Genomic DNA, 14,017 nt, shown 5'->3' with positions numbered 1-14,017 from the left:
TCAATTTCCCAACTTTTAGCTTCAGAAGCACGTATCCCCTAAACTACAGATTAATATATCCAACTTCCTGTTGGACACCTACACTTGGCTAGCTAATAAACATCTTAAACTTAAAATGCCCTAAACCAAACTCCAGATCTTCCATAAATCCCAAGCCTATTCCTTATCCTAGGCTTCCTCTTCTAGGTAAATGATAACTTTGTTCTTTCTGTTGCTCAGGCCTTGCTGATCCCAGGATATAGCAAGCATACTCTTGCCGCAGAGTCTTGCTATTTTCTGCATTGGAAATGTTCTTACACTAGATATATATTTAATAAATTCTTCATGTCATCTAGGTCTCTACTCAAATGATATCTTAGCAGACATGACTTCCCTGACCACCCTGTATAAAATAGCACAACTTCTCCCCCATCACTCTCTACCCCTTTATTCTGCTTTTTTCTTTGAAACACTTATTACCTAACAAATTACATACTTATTCACTTATTTGTTTATGATCTATCCCAGCCGTCTAGAATGAAAGCTCCATGAGGACAGGGGATTTATTTTGCTCACTACAGTATCCAAAGCACTGAGGAGGGTTCCTAGAACATAACAAGTACTCAGTGAATATTTGCTAAATTAATGAATAAATGAGATAAATAAATTAATATTTTTATTAGTAACTATATATACTCTGTATTCTTCAACCCCCAATCACTTGCTTATGCTGTATCTGCCTGGAATGCCTGTGGAAATTTTACTCATTCTCCTAAGTTCCAGTTCAAACGTTGCTTCCTCTGAAAAGCTCCATCAAATGCTCCCCTCCCCTTAAGTATCTTTGTACTGATCTAACCCTAGTATATGACTCTCTACCATACTCATCAGTTTCTGCCTTAGGTTGGAGTTATCTATGTACCAGGATGGTCCCGTGACAAAACACTGAGCTCCTTAAAGTGTATTCCCTGAAGTGTCTAGGATAGTGCCTGGAACATTGTTAAACTGAATGGAAGGAGGCTGAATGCTTATTATCAAAGTAGACAACTCCAATTAAAGATAATTAGCCTTGAGAATGGCAGTGTTACCAGCAACTCAATTAATGAGCTCTAATTGCTCTTCCCAGACATGGACATTAACTGGTATACAGCTTTGGGCTGTGACATGCATGGATCTCTTCATTGTTAACTTTAGTTCTGTGAGTTGTTGCTGCTGCTCTGCCTCTTCCTCCGAGCTACAGGCATAAGGACTAGGGAGTCCAGAGTGGGGTCCATGCCTTCCCCATTAGACTGGGGGAAACTCCCTGGTGTGGAGCAATGCTTTTTTCTAAGGCTGGGGGCTACTTAGAGTGAGTGGACAATGTCTCCCTAGTCATATTGGGAGATCTTTAGAGTAAGGAGACCATTGCTTCTCCATCACACTGGGGATACATCAGGGTAACAACACTTTCTCCCAACAGACAAGCTTCCCCAGGGTGAAGATCATCTCCTGTTAAAAGTTGAAGTCCTCTTACTGTAAAGAAACTGTGTCTCCTCTATCGGAATTAAAGTTCCACCATGTAAGGGACTACAGTCTATATGAAATGGGAGAACCATCTCTTGGTGATCCCAACCAGTCTCATGGCTTTAAATATCATCTATATGCTGAAGACTTCCAAATTAGTATCTCCTTCCCAAGACCTCTCCCGTAAGCTCCAGACTCCTATCCACCTGTCTAATCTCCTGATTTGATTACTAAAGAGCCTCTAATTGATCTCCTTGCTTCTATTCTTGCCACCCACCTATACTTCCCTTCTCAACAGAGAAGCCAGAATGATCTTTTAAAAATGTAAGTCAGATCATGCCACTTTATTCAAAATACTTCTTTGGATCTAAGTATTTTTTATTGTGATGAAATACACATAACATACAACTTACCATTAGTGATTTTTAGTGCATTCACAGTGTCGTGCAATCATTACCACTATCTAGTTGTAGAATTTTATCACCCCTACAGGAAACCCCATATCCATTAAATAGTCAATCCCCATTCTGTCCTCTAACCAGCCCCTGGCAACCACTAATCTGTCTTCTGTGGCTATGGATTTGCCTATTTTAAACATTTCATATAAATGGAACCATACAATATGTGACCTTTTGTGTATGGCTTCTTTCACCTATCATGATGCTTTCAAGGTTCATCCATGTTGTAGCATGTACCCATACCTCATTCCTCTCTATGGCTGAGCAATATTCCATTGTATGGCTATACCATATTTTGTTTATCCAGTCATCTGTTGTTGGACATTGGGTTGTTTCCTTTTATGGCTATTATGAATAAGGCTGCTATGAATATTCATATACAAGTATCTATTTGCATCTCTGTCTTCAATTCTTTTGGGTATATACATAAAAGTTCTGGGTCATATGGTAATTCTATCTTTAACTTCTTAAGAAACCAACAAACTGTCTTCCACAGTGGCAAGATCTGATTTTCACTCAGAATAAAATTCCATACAATAACCTAAAAGGCCCTACATGATCTGATCCACCACCTACTAACTCTCTGACTTTACTCACTCTACTTTAGCCATCCTGGCTTCTCCTGTTGTTCCTCAAACTCACCAGGCACACCCCCACTTCAAGGTCTTTACACTAGCTGTCTCCTCTGCCTGGAACATTCTTCCCCAGATATCTCTGTGTGATGCTCCTTCACTTCCTCTAGATTTTTTGTTCAAATGTCACCTACTTCTCTAGGTGAAATTGAAAACCTAGTCCCACTCCAGCACTCCCTATCCCCTTCCCCTGCTGTATGTATATATCCCTGCAGTCTTCTAGAGGTACCATGACAAAGTACCACAGACTGGGTGGGTTAAAGAACAGAAACTTATTTTCTCACACTTGTGGAGTCTACAAGTCTGGGAGTAAGCAGGGTTTATTTCTTCTGAAGCCTCTCTCTTTGGCTTATATATGGCTGTCTTCTCCCTGTATTTTTTACAAGGTCTTCCCTTTGTACATGTCTGTGTCCAAATTTCCTCTTCTTATAAGGACATCAGTCACAATGGATTAGGGCCCACCCTAAAGACCCCAGTTTAATTTAAAACTCTTTGAAGTTCTTATCTACAAATACAGTCACATTCTGAGGCACTGGCGGTTGGGACTTCAATATATGAATTTGGAGGGGACACAGTTTTGTTCATAACACCTGTTTTATATTTTTCCTTAGCACTTATTAATATATAGTAAAACATACTATATATTTTATTTACATATTAAATGTATTCTTTGTTGTCTATTTCCCCAACTAAATATTCATTCATCCAATATATTTTTATTGGGGACCCATATTCCACTGTGCCTAGAATAGTTCCTAGAATATAAGTCCCCAACAGATACATATTGGATGAATGAATATTTCCTTTACCAGACTTAGAGGTTTCTGAGGACTGAAACTCCTTAGAGAATAAAAACTATCTCTCCCTCATCACCCAGGCCTTTCTTTCTTCATGGTCAGGAACCACTTCTCTTCTCGACTAGGCTGTGATTCTTCTCTCATTAAATACCAAGGGTAGTGTGTTTTGCTTTATATGAAATCATTCATTTCAAGTCCAATGCTAAAAGAAAAAAATCAATGCCTAGTGAATAAATTCTCTTTAATGTGTCATGTTAACAAAACTGTAGATTTATGACCCAACCATTTACCCTCCCTGCTTTGATGTTGGGCTTTTGATGCTAATTTGATTCATTTATCTCTTACCAATGTACAAAGACTGCTGAGCACAGGAACTTTTGGGGGCAGCAGAAAAAGTACTGAGCAAAAACTAAATAAAAAATGAGTCCAGGTTCCGCCATTTGTCCCTAACTTTTTGTGCAACCTCACACGACTTCCTCTCTGAAGGACTCTGTTTCCTCAGGTGCAAAAGGAGAAGATAGGGGGAAATTTCTATGTTCCCAATCTTACTGAATGCCACCACATTTACCCAATTGCTTAAGCCAAAATCCTTACTATAACCCTGGATTTCTCTCTTTTCCTCACCCCTTATATCCAATCCATCAGTAAGTCCTGTCCTGTCCATTCTAGCTTCTAAAAATATCTCCTATCAGATATATACTTTCTGTTTCTACTACTACTACCTTAGTGTAAGCCAACATCATCTCTAACCTGTACTACTACAATAATCTCTTATCTGGTTTACCCACCTGAGTCTTTTTAAATGTCATATCTAAATATAATATTTATGTCATTCTCCTATTTGCAACCAATTATTTCTCCCCATTACTCTCAGGAAAAAGTTCCATAACCTGGTGTCTAAGAATTCTCATGACCTGGCCTCTACTTAACTCTCTAACTTCATGTCCTGCTTCATTCCTCATGCTTCAGTCCTTAAATACTCTCCCCCACTAAGATCCTACTTGTTCCAGTCCCTTAGCCTGGACTTGGGTCCTGTTCACAACTCCCACCAGCTACACACTCATACCTCTCCCCTTCATAAGACCACTCTCACTCATCTGACAAGACTCACCTGAGGTGACATCTCATGCTGGAATTTTTCCCTTTATCCTCACTTTACACCAATTGTCTCTCAACTGTGCTTCCACAAAGTTTTGCATCAACTGATAACAACATTATCTCCTTGTACTGTAATTGTTCACTTAGCCACCATTCCCCCCCATGAGAAAATGAACTCAATGACAGGAATAATGTCTTATTCATCTCGTTATCTCCAGTGCCAAGCCCAAGCACCTTACACATAGTAGATACTCAGAAAGTAAGTTGAAAAGAAATTCAAAGTTCCCTTCTAGGATAAGTGGAAATACCCATGAACTTATACATTGGACCAAGTCATAAAAATTTAGTTCAAGTCCCTACTCAGTCCACTTCCTGTGTGACTGAAGTGCATCTGTGTGAAATAGATGCTAGTCAATAAGATTTAGTGAGCTTTTACTATGTGCTAGGCACTGTGTTGGGTGTTTTACCCAGAAAAATCTCAATTAATTCTCACAAACAACCCTCTGAGATAGATATTATTATTATTACATTATTACTGTTTTAGAGATGAGGAAACAGATTTCATGTTGATAACTGAACTGATCACAGTCACAGAAGTTGGGATATAGAGTACTGGGGACTCTTTACAAAGAAGTAAGGAGACACAAAGTCATCTGGCCTCCAAGTCGAGGGCACTGGTGGTGAGAGACCAATAACAAGTTGTGACCTCTGGGGCAGAGGGGGACAGTGGCTCCAGTAGGCATGAGAGGCTGGCAGCCAGCCCCAATACTGCCAGAGCAAACTTGGTAACAGTCCAAGGAAAGTGGTAGAGTGGGTGAGGGAAAGAAGGAAAGTTGTTTTGTTTTGTTTTGTTTTTTTAAACTAGCTTCATTCACTTTATTTTTCCTATAGAAAATGATGTGGTGGCTACAGCTGGAGCCTGAGTCCTCTGCACGGAAACTCTGGTGTGGGTCTTTTCAAGATGGTCAGTGAATTCCTGATACAGAGACTTGGTGAACACAGTCTCTTGCCAGAGATCAGGAGTGAGATAACTGTAGGTCTTGGAAATGACATCCAAATTGGCCTTGGTGAAGTTACCCAGCGTGGCAGTGCAGCCCCCCGCAGAGGTGTAGCAGCAGTCAATGCCAGCCATCATCAGTAGCTTCTTGGGCACGATGCCAGGGCCCCTGGGGGCAGGGAAGAGGCGCACCAGCACAGAGCCACAGAGGCCAGTCACCTTGCAAGGGACGGTATGGGGCTTGCAGATCTTGTTCCCCCAGTAGCCTCGTCGCACGGGGGCAATGGAGAGAGAGCTTGGCCAGAATGATGGCCCCACGGATGGCAGTGGCTACCTCCTTAGAGCACTTCAACCAACATGTCCGTTGTAATCCCTGATGGCAACAAATGCCTTGAACCTGGTCCGCTGGCCAGCACGGGTCTGCTTTTGCACAGGCATGGTCTTCAAAACTTCATCCTTGAGGGATGCCCCCAAGAAAAAGTCAATGATCTCAGATTCCTTGATGGGCAGAGAAGAGAGACAGATCTCCTCCAGGGACTTGATCTTCATGTCCTTGACCAGGAGGCCCAGCTTGGTGACGGGGAGACACTCCTTGTCCTCGGCCTTGCCTCCGCGAGCTCCGCGGCCTGGGCCCCCGGCCCCGGACGCCGCTGCTCTAGATACTGTGAGATAGGTCATCAGCTTCTAGTTTTGCCTCATTTTCCTTTTTTTCCCTTAAAGGGTGTGCGTGTGTGTGTGTGTATTTGGGGGTAGGAGGAAGCAGGTGTAACTGGTTGAGTTTAACTGAGTATGAAATGTATTTATGGACCATGGGTGGCAGTATTTTTTATGTGTGTTGGCCACCAACTGCCTCTCTCCCTGCCCTTTCCTTGGCTCCCTTGAGTCACTCTGCACTTCCTGGGCACCCTGCTCTCCAAAGCCACAGGGGGCCTCCCAAAGAGAACATCTCCAGATTGTCCTTCCCCAGAATGTGTCAGGGTTTCAAGAAAAAAGCAAGGGCAATCAACCCTAGGTCTTGGCAAGGATTCACAAGAAAATCCTGCCACTGACATCTGATTTGAGTCTGAGAATATCTTCGGGGGGGGGGGTCATTCACCATCGTACTCTGAGATGAAGCTTTAAGACAGAAGGAAAATAATGGAGAGACTGGGTCCACTGATAATAAAAACTTATAGAATAAAACCCCTTTCTCTAGGAAGAAGCCGCTTCTTTCTAGAATGTCTGAGTTGACAAGCAGAATGTAAGCTGGGGATCGGCACCTATGTGACCTCTTGGGCCAGGCACTCTTAGGCAGAGAACAAGCCTGCACAACTTTGTAATGGATCAGATTCCCACAAAGGCTCGCTTACCCACAAAATACAGCCATATTTTTTATTTTGGTATCTTGGCACACTCAGTTCTCTCTGCCAAGAATGACCTTTCTCCTCTTCTCAACCTTAAGCTTCTATTTATTAATCAAGCCTCTGCTCAAGTATCCTCTCCTTTGTGAAGACTTCCCTGATCTCCAGGCAGCTAAACAGCTTCTTATTCCTTTGGAGTCCCACGGTGCTGTGCTTAGACTTCTACTCTAGCAACTTTACACTGTTTTTGATCAAAGTTCTGTCTGCCTTACTGGATCTCAAGCTCCTCAAGGAAAGGTGCCATGGCTAACACAACCTTGTATCTTATCCTGGCCCCCCAATCTCACTCCCCCAATCTCACCACTACTTGAACCACACAGGGCCTGGCACACTGTAGGCACTCAGCATATAAGGAACGTTGAACAAATATGGAACAAAGTGAGGAATACTTGGTGCCAAGTAATAGGATACAGAAAAAGGAGAATTCCAAAATAAGAATCCAGTTTCCCAAAGCACCGAGCTGATCTCCCTGTGCTATGTGGCTGTCTCCCACTAGCTATCTATTTTACATTTGGTAGTATATATAAGTCCATGCCACTCTCTCACTCCGTCCCAGCTTACCCTTCCCCCTCCCCGTGTCCTCAAGTCCAGGTGGGTTAGGGAGGGTGGGAGGGACATGCAAGAGAGAGGAGATATGGGGATATATGTATATGTATAGCTGATTCACTTTGTTATATAAAGAAAAACTAACACACCATTGTAAAGCAATCATACTCCAATAAAGATGTTAAAAAACAAAAAGAATCCAGTTTCCCAATAGAGCCTTGAAAAATCTCTGATGCATCAAGCTGATTCCTCTGCTGGCTGATGAAGTCAAATTCTCACAAGCCACAGAAGTGGCCATTTCAGTCAGCACTGAACAATTTCTTCAGTTTGGCTTTTGGGCAAGCTCTCTGCTTCTACCTATAGCACTATTTCGTGACATTCAGAGCCTAATTGCCGTATTCCCTCTTGGCCCATAGTTAATGAACACATTTCCTTCCCTAATAGTGGAGCCACTCTGCAGGCCTTATAATGGTTGGGAATGTTTCATGGTGGTGCTTTCTGGAGATAGCTTCTGGAGGTCACCTTGAGGATGACCTCGTTTCCTGCCATATTCTAAACTCATTGCTGTGGAGGTAGAATCAGTCCTGAGGAGCTCAAGATCTCTGGAAGGCTGGACATGGAAGAAACATAACTGGCCTCCCTGGTCTCCAGCCCCTTCTTTCCAGGTCCACTGTCCATTCACAGTTAACAAATGGATATAGGGATAACAACTCTACCTACTCATGATGGTCAAGTTAGCTTTTCCAGTATGTTAATCCCTTCCTTCACCTGCTGTTCTATTGACATGAGAAACCCCAAATCACCAGGTGGCAGCCATAGCTTTAAGTTTATTAGGAATCTTACAGTGTCCCCTGGTAGATGTAGCCACCTTCTAGAAACCAGGCCACCTAGAACCACAGAACTTAAAGTTTTCAAGTGGGTCATTGGAAATGATGGTGAGTGGGGCCACTCCTTCTTCCACCCATTTCCCCCATATCTATGTAGTCTACCTGTTGGAGATGGAGCACCATATAATGAGGATTCGTTCAAGACATAGACTGCTTCATTAAAGGACAGAATCTCCAAATCATAGGCATCATATCTAAGATGTTGCCTTATCTGAGCCTTCAAGAGACTATGCTAGTACTCTTTTAGGCTGGCAGCTTCTGGGTAATGTGACATATGATAGAACCAGTGGATTGCATAGTGACACACCCATTGTCATTCCTCCTTTGCCATGAAGTGAATTCGTTAATGCAAAGTAGTAATATGCAGGACCTCATGTTGGAAAATCAGACTTTCTCTGAGAACTCAAACAGTAGAGTTGTCTGATGCACTGCAGGCAAGAAAGGTAAGTCCTTACTCAGGATAAAATTAAATCTACAGGGCAGGATGGAATCAACTTGCCACTAAATGTCTGGTTTGTCTCTTCAAGGGCAAGTACCATATTGAAGTTTTAGCATTGGCCTCTGGTACTGAAAGATCAGAAAGATACTCAAGATACCAAGTGGTAGTAGCTAATAAGTCTTGGTAAGAGAGAGCCCATGTTGTTGGTCCAATATGTAGTTTCTATCTCTGATATCATGATTACTCCATTCATAGGTGCATTGTGCAAGTGCTGGTATTCCAAAAACAGAGGCTGGCTGACATCTACTGAGAAAGTCATTCTGTTGACTTGTTTAATGCTTCTTTTTCAGTAGATGTTCTCTCATGAGCCTTACTGTGAGACATAAAGATCTTCGCACTGTGTGCACGCCTTTAGGTCCATCCACATGCCTCTCCTTTTGCCTTGACCTTCCAAACTTGCTTCTCCCAACAACTTGACCAACCAGTCAAACTATTCACCACTGCCCAGAAGTCCATATATATGCTTATTTATGTCTCCACCCAAAGTGGATGATTGATCAGCTCTGCAACTTGAAGCATTTTTCCTTACTACTGTATTTCAGAGTTGCCTCAGACTGGGCCTGTAGTGCAGCTGTCATTCATTATTTGTTCACATCAACACAGGAACCAGACTCAGGCTTTTTCCTCCTCTGTCAACCAGTCATAGAGAAGGCCTTATGAGGCCACAGATGTGAGCTGAAAGAGAGGCCTTATTGCAACAACAGGGACTGGGGCACTGGTTCAAGTAACTTACTCATTCCCTCTGGACATACTCAGATCTAATTCCAAATACACTACTTCTATCATACCATGGATTGCTGCTGTGACGGCCCAATCTTATGGGTCTGACAGAACCCGGTTCACGAGGGAAGTTCTGGTTGCATAGTCGATTCATGTCCCATGGACAGACACTCATTCATTCTCTACCAGAACCAAATAGCAAATATGCAGTTTCTTTCTAAATGGTATATATTTCTCTGTGGTAGACAGGGTGGACTTACTTCAGAACCCTAGGGGTTTGTGCTTCACCTTTACTGTTCAGGTTCACCAGAGACTCTATATGGCATCTTCATCTACCACAAATATCTCTAGCACCATGGAATCTGCCAGAAGGTTTATCCCAAGAGACAGTGCCACTTGTACTATAGCCAGACCTTCCTCAATGCCTTTTCTTGCTTTTAGTCCCACTTAACATGTCAAAGTCATCTCATAGATGGGTCAGGCCAGTATTCCCAATTACAGTATATGTAGTCTCCAAAATCCAAACAGACCTACCAAGCACTGTGGTACCTTCTCAGTAGTAAGAGATGCAAGGTACAATAACATGTCCTTTTCAAGGAAGAGGCATGCCTGTGTGGTCCAGATAACTTGATCCTTTAAAAATTCACCAAAATGACAAGTCCCTGTGTCCTTATGAGATTTATCTACCACCCTCTGGAGTTTATGAATCCAAAATATTTGCTACTTCCTCTTTATCAGAGCCAAGTAAATTGATATTATCAATATAGTGGACTAGCATGAGATCCTACAGAATTTCCAGACTATCAAATTCTTTTGGGAATATTCTGACAAAGAGCAGGAGAGTTAAAATAGACCTGCACGAAGACCATTAATATAGGCCACTATCTATCCAGGTGAATGTGAATAACTTCTCATCCTTCTTTTTGATGAATATTCAAACAAATCCTTTAGCTATATCAAAGTCACATACCAAATACCAGAGGATATATTAATGATCCATTACAGTAAGAACACCATATCTAGTACAGAAGCACTACTAGGGGCTATTTTGTGTTAAGTTTATGTTAGTTTATCCTCATCTGCCAAGATCCATATGATTTTTGCAGGGTGAATTATATGGGATCATAATATGGATTACCACTCCTGCAGGGTTTTGTGTGGACATAGCTTTTCAAATAAGTTGAGTAAATACCTAGGAGCATGATTGCTGGGTCATATGGTGAGATTTTGTTTAGTTTTGTAAGAAACTGCCAAATGTCTTCAAAAGAGGCTGTATCATTTTTCATTCTCATACTTAATGAATGAGAGTTCCTTATATGTGGAACCTAAAAAGGAAAAATTCAGAGAAATTGAGGATAGAGTGGTGGTTACCAGGGGTTGGGAGTGGGGGAAACAAGGAGATATTGCTCAAAGGGTACAGACTCCCAGTTATAAGATTAACAACGTAGTGACTATAGCTAATAATACTGTATCATATATATCATATAGTCGGAAGGAGACAGTGAAAATATCTTACAATGTGATAAAGCTAAAACTGAGTTATATCCTTGGAGCCTTGTGTGAGCACAGAAGAAGAGCATTTGAATTTGCAGAGGGACAGAAGTGTCATGGAGGATTCCATGGATGAAGTGGCTTTTGAACTGGATTCATTTTACCCTTCCTTTTCCTAACTGCTGGAGATACAACAGTGAGCAACACAAACACAACCACTGCTCTCTTGGGGCTTATATTCTAGTTAGGTGTGACTCAAATAAGCATAACTAAAAAATTTTTAGTTGCCTTTAATTATGAGAGAGGAAGGGATGGTGAAAACAAGGGAAACATTGCAAAGGCACAGAGATGTAAATGCACATCATGTGTCTGGGGACTCAGAGCCCATCAAGTGTGGCCCCAATATAAGCAGGGTTGGGACTCAGGTAAACTGAGTGAAGCATCTAGGGCACAAAAAATTTAAGGAAGCACTCACTCTTAGGTTCATACCTTAGGCACCTCACTCTAGTCCCAGCTTTGAGCACAGGGTTTGTAATGGGGAGCTGGAAGAATTTAGATCAAGACACCAGACTGGGGCCATATTGTGAAAAGTCTTGCAAGCTTTACTAAGAAATTGGAGCTTCAGCTTTAGGTAATGGGAAATCATATTTATGCTTTAGAAAGGTCATTTTACAAACTGTGGGAAAAGGAGTAGGGTCAGTATATGACAGGAATCAGATGGCCATTGAAAAGACAACTGCTTTTCTCTGTATGTGACACTCATGGCTATTTTTGAGGGCTGAGGGGAAGGAAGGAGACAGCGCAGAGGAAGGCATTCAAGAACTGAAATGAGTGAACTCCAGGAGGGCGGGGACAGTTATCAATACTATTTCATTCTCAGTTGTAGACCCCAGTACCTTTGACAGTGCCTGGAGCATAGGAATAGTTTAATAACTATTTGTGAATGAATACATGAGTAAATGGAAAATATAGGAGCAAGATCCCTCAGGATCTTGGAGAGAAGAGATTTTCAGGGTAGGAATTTGTCTTATAAAGGAGAGGGACACCCCTTTCTTGGGAGGAGAGGCTAACACAAAGGTGATAACTCTCTGCCAGGAGACTGCACTGTGAAGACAAATGTAATGCCAGTGATCTTCTTAGGGGATGTAGCAATAGTAAGACTGAGGACTAGAAGACAGTGAAGCAAGATATGCATGGCCTTGGGTCAGTGGTAGGGTAACTTGAGTGACAAAGTCTCCAAGGGTTTTCCATGGGCCAGGGAAGCTCCCAAGCTATTGAATTGTTGTGATTTTCACAGACTCTAAAGAAGCTGTATATAAAAATCAATATATCCAATCCTCTCTCTTTCACACACACACACACACACACACACACACACACACACACACACACACACAAGAGAACCACAGTCAACTTACAATGGTCGGGAATGCTTTTCCCTGAGGATTATTTATGCCAAGTTTGAAGAAAGGCAGTTGAGTAGTGAAACTCAAAAAGTTTCTCATTCTACCCAGGGAAAAATAATCAAACACCTAACGAGCTACAATGGAACTGACAATTTAAAAAGAACATTTTTATGGGAAGAAGAAACAAGATGGTTCACCTGGTATTCCCAACAGATACATTGTTATGTAAAGTCTGCAAGGGTACTCAGATATTCTGGAATGAAACAACACTGGAAAGACCAAATGTTAGACTAAGGAGATGGTCTTTGGATGGCATAGTCATACCAAGCTGTTAAGAGGTTGTTGAGGTCATTTGGGAGACACCCTCAGCCTTTCAAGAGCATTTCAGGGCTAAGGCAAGCTCCTCTTGCCGTTTATAACTGTCCTACATTGGACAGTTGGAGTCCAAAGTTGATCATTTATGAGTCATTTTATAGACTGTGTCCAAAATACACCACTCAACAAGATGTTAATAGATATGCCATGAAAAAGAGATTCTCTGGTCTAGCCAGTGTGGAAAATACTAGGCTATATACAATTAATCTGTATGCTTTATTGCAGTATGTTTCAAAACCTTTAATATAGTAAATGGATACTATATCCAAGAAGGAGATAAAGTTTGCTGTTTCCCCAGTTATTTAACCCAGAATACCTGACTAGGGTTTTACAGACTATCATTTGGGAAACATTGTTCTAAAGCATCATTCCTGGAAGGCTATTGTTAAAATGCAAATAGAACACTTAGGGGAAAGTAATACATTAACTATTAGCACCCACTTTCATATTTGATGACAACATGTTCCTGGAGGGATAGAGTATCAGAAATATACGTTGTTCTCAGGAAGCTCACAGTCTATTGGTGACAGAGAAGAAAGAATGAAATACACAATAAATACTATGGTAAGGAATTACATATGCTATAAGATGGTGGTGTCTTGGAAGAGGGTGGTGGCGGTGAAAAGGGAAAGAAATTGACAGATTTGGGAACTATTTTAGAGGTAAGATCAATAGAACTTAGTAATGGATTGAAGAATGTAGGGTGAAGAAAAGGTGAAAGTGAAAAAATGACCCTAAGGGGTATGATTTTGCAACCACATGGGTGACGATGCCAATCACTGTGACAGAGAGTGGAAAGGGGAGATGGTTGTGGGAAGACAATGAGTTTAACCTGTGGGAATTCTAAAGGCATTTATTTTCAGGATCACCCTACATGGCTGTTATCACTCTCTCTGCTCTGCTACATGGTAATATGAACCAGTTCTCATGAGAGATGTCACATTAAAGATTCTGTCTAAGTCATTTATCCTCTTACTTATTTCTATGGTAGCTTAATTGATTAACTGAAATACCAGACATGGCCTACAGCAGTTAGGACTTCACAGACAAAACAGAGCTATTCACAGAATAACGTTGTTTCTGATCAAATATAGGAGATAACCAGATTAATGGATTAAAATTAACATTTATAAAACGTTTCACATTAAATGGGTGAAAATACAGCAAATTGTATGTAGCTTTTTAAAAATTTCTATTTACTCAATCAAGCAATATTTACTGTGTGTCCAGTA

The 14,017-nt window shown here is 41.4% G+C and overlaps 1 pseudogene; it reads right to left on the bottom strand.

Moving 5' to 3' along the window:
* Window positions 1-5,335: 5,335 nt before the first annotated feature.
* LOC136142247 (small ribosomal subunit protein uS5 pseudogene) lies at window positions 5,336-6,106 on the bottom strand (annotated as a pseudogene).
* Window positions 6,107-14,017: the final 7,911 nt, after the last annotated feature.

The sequence above is a fragment of the Phocoena phocoena genome, chromosome X (genome assembly GCF_963924675.1).
Source record: "Phocoena phocoena chromosome X, mPhoPho1.1, whole genome shotgun sequence".
Taxonomy (NCBI): domain Eukaryota; kingdom Metazoa; phylum Chordata; class Mammalia; order Artiodactyla; family Phocoenidae; genus Phocoena; species Phocoena phocoena.
The sequence above is the reverse complement of the archived record's forward strand: the minus strand, read 5'-3'. Positions and strand labels throughout refer to the sequence as shown.